This window comes from Lygodium microphyllum, chromosome 4, assembly GCF_053477565.2.
Source record: "Lygodium microphyllum isolate KBCC chromosome 4, Lygodium_microphyllum_v1.1.10, whole genome shotgun sequence".
In the NCBI taxonomy this organism is placed as follows: domain Eukaryota; kingdom Viridiplantae; phylum Streptophyta; class Polypodiopsida; order Schizaeales; family Lygodiaceae; genus Lygodium; species Lygodium microphyllum.
Window position 1 is genome coordinate 116,931,242 of NC_141138.1, and position 3,723 is coordinate 116,934,964.

The 3,723-nt window shown below is 44.6% G+C and overlaps 1 pseudogene; it reads left to right on the forward strand.

Moving 5' to 3' along the window:
* The first annotated feature begins 1,097 nt into the window (after positions 1–1,097).
* Positions 1,098–2,272, forward strand: LOC148037517 (18.1 kDa class I heat shock protein-like; annotated as a pseudogene).
* The last annotated feature ends 1,451 nt before the right edge of the window (positions 2,273–3,723 follow it).

Genomic DNA, 3,723 nt, shown 5'->3' on the forward strand with positions numbered 1-3,723 from the left:
AATCAAAACATTCATTATTAGATGTGGCCTCTACCAAAGGCCTCGCCTCCACCATGAATACTCTGAGTTAATCAATCAAAAATAACTCACACGACCAAAGTAAGAGATGCCTAAGTTTTTATTTTTCTCATTTACAAGGCAAAAAGGGATCTCACATTACAAAAATATTATTCGAGAGCAACTATGATGCTAATTTCAGCACCTTAATGCCAACTTTTCTTGCAATGAAGGGTACTCCATTTAAAGATAGTCCTTTCACTTGTTTACCTTTTCCAAAGGTGATAGGATGACAATGAAGAAAATAGAGTGTACTCCTACCTAGAAATTTTCATCCTTCTTTGTTGGGTTCTTCCTTGCTTATTTACATTGCTCCTTGAGTCTCCCAAGTACCCCTCTTGGAACTTAATCCTCCCTAGTACCGTTGCAAGAAAATGCAAGCTCTATAGCCAAGTCTTCACAGTTTTTTGCACAAGATGAAAGCAGGTGAGCTCAATGGCATATTGGTAGACGTTGATAACATTTGTAAAGTTTTCTTTCATCTATGCTATGGTGTCACATACTTAATAATGATTTACTGTATGAGAGGTATGACTAAAAATGGTGTAGGGGTAACAAAGTGTATCTATGACGATGAAGAATCACTAGCACATTTTCATTGTGATGCCCTTTGCCAAGTTCTTGTTCCTCTCATATCAGTTTGGCAAGATTGAAAGGCAGGTAGCCCAAGACCCCTATTCATACTAGAGTTAAGAAGGTTGAGGGGAAGCTTCTAGATATGAGATGATATAAGCGCTAGTAAAAGGATGATGATATCACTGATGACATAGGCAATACTAACATAACCAGTGATATGAGCCATGCTTATGTAAGTCTCGATATAAGCAGTCTCCTAAAACCTCCAAGTAATGTTCTAGAATCTTCTAGCACTTTCTCGAGTCTTTTAGAAGTTTCTAGAAGACATTAGATTTCTTGGTGTCCATTACCTTTGATTTTGTCATATTTGGCTCCCCCCCCCCCCCCCCCCCCCCCCCCGACTTTCTTGCACTTCCTTTTCTTCTTCCATATGTGTTTGAGAATCGACACATTCATTACTAGATGTTGCCTCTCCCAAATGGATGTTCGGCAGCCGCTTGGAAGGGAGTCGGTAAGAGGTTAGTTACCTTGACATGACCGTGCCTTTAGGATTCGGCAAGTTCAAAAGAAAGGGAGCTTTCTGCCTAGAGGGTTCCCGAACCGAACCCTCTGGGCCGTTCTGGAGTTCTCGGGGAAACACATCGCAGGGCTCCTGCCTCTTCGGCCAGAGCGGCGCCATCTTCGACCCCTTCTCCTGGGATCCCTTCCCGGCCAGCAGCTCCGCCCTCTTCAGCAGGACTTTTGCCGACTGGCCCTTCCGCCTCCTGGACTTTTGCAGCAGGACTTTTGCAGCTGGCCCGCGAGGCATCGGCCGTGGCCAACACTCAGGTGGATTGGAAGGAGACGCCCGAGGCCCACATCTTCCAGGCCGACCTGCCGGGGCTGAAGAAAGAGGAGATGAAGGTGCAGGTGGAGGACGGGCGCGTGCTGTGCATCAGCGGCGAGCGCAGCAGGAAGGAGGAGAAGCAGGAGGGCGACAAGTGCCACCGCGTGGAGCGGGCACACGGCAGCTTCCTGAGGCGCTTCCGCCTGCCCGACAACGCCAAGCCCGAGGAGCTGAGCGCCCGCGTGGAGAATGGGGTGCTCACCATCACCGTGCCCAAGCGCCAGACTCAGCAGCCCAACCAGCCCGCGTGGAGAATGGGGTGCTTCTTTCTTTCGGTAAAAGGGTTCCTACAATGCGCATTACGGGGTGAGCAAGACTTGCGCAAGCAACATGAGTTGCACCAAGTGAGGCTCGAGAACCCCTCTTCGGACATCATATGCGAGTAGGTGGCAAGCTACACATTTGTGGTTGTCAATCGCCTATATCTCAACCTGTGCGCATGCCCCTCGAATTCGACCATGAATGTTCAGCTAGCTAGCATACACCTCTATTAGTCCAAACGCAATGCATTTTCATTTGCTAAGTGTACGTCGCTAGCCCATGTGCTTTGTGCGTAAGAGAGAAACCAAAATACAAAGTTGTAGTCTCCTTGTTGTGATTGTTCTCATGTATAATGTTGCCTATGTCTAATGCTCCTATGTAGAGTAAATGTGACAAGATTGGCCTTAATATCTATCCATTACATTTGTTTGAGATAATTGATACTCATTCACTATAATGTACCTACCTTGATACCTTAGATATTATGTACTGTTTAGTGATAAAAGTAATCAAACATTGACACGAGATCTTGAGTGAAAAACACAAAGATTGAAATTTGGGTGGTTGTACTGTATGCTCAACGTTAGGACCATTGGATACATCCTTATTTGTTCAAGGATTTTGACCTATAGAGCACATGATTGTTTCTCACCTAGCCTACTCACATACTTGATGAATCAAAAAATCTAGATACAGATAGAATGTAAACTTACCAACACTCACCACATTGTAGTCGTTGCATCACCTAGCTTGCTCCACACGTGTACTCCTTTGCTCTCGACCTTGCTTCTATTATTTCCCACAAATGAGAGGAGCTACCAGATACGACCGGTAGGATTATGTGGCTTTCATTTTCACGAATTGAAAGGATTCAATATCTTAGATCATTAGGGTTGGTATGATCATGTGGATCAAGATTTGAATCAAGACCATGAGGATCGCCATGAAGATGACCAAGATTGTGAGGATCATCACAAATATTGTTGTGTTCTCAAGGATCACTGCCAAGACTAATGTGGTTCAAGGTAGAAATCATGATCGGACTGTCCCTCCTATTCACCGTCTTTTTATATGTCCCCTTCTCCTCTCCTCTTCTAAGACATCTCATTCCTCATCTCCCTCTTCTTGCACCACAAGTGCAGGTACCTATCCTACCCAATCTCTTCCTTGACCAAGTTAGATGGGATGAATTATGCCATCGTTTAGTTATGCAAGATGAAGACTATCCTCAATACAGTTGACCTTCAGGATTTCATTACACTCCCTTATCCCCAACCTACTTTATACGTTCCTATCTAGTACAACCCTATTAGTTTGGCAGCAGGCCAACTCTATAGGCTAGGGCAAGATGGCTTGTTATGTAGGTGTGTGTGCGAGCATGAAATGCATGACATACTTACAGAAGCACATAACGGAATTGTTTGGAGGACACTTTAGTGAAGACACGATAGTTCACAAGGTGTTGTAGTCTCAAATATGGTGGCATTTAAAAACCCCTTTTGTAAATATAATCCTGTAAATTTTACTAAAGATAATACCCTTTCTTTTGAACTCACGTGGTATCTTACATGTTCTATAAGGTGGACTCCCTAGGGGCCTGACCAACAAAGTGGAAAGAAGATCGAAAAGGGATGTATACAACATACTGGGAATGGACAAAGTTCTGGTCCACACTAATGATGGCATCAGCTTAGCTGATATCCCTAACCCAGAAGTCCAACTATAGGCCAAGATGGTGCATGCCTTATTTTCCAGCCAAAGGTACAACACACTAATGAGTAGGATCAATGTGCTGATGCTCGAAAGCATTACATCCAAATCTTTAGATGAAGTGAACTTGAACGGCTTTGTGCGGAAGACAATTGAGACCTCACCAAAGGCACTGGCTATAGGTGGAAGACCCGCAGGTGGAGAGTCCTTGGCCTCCAAGGCAAGAATGAAGT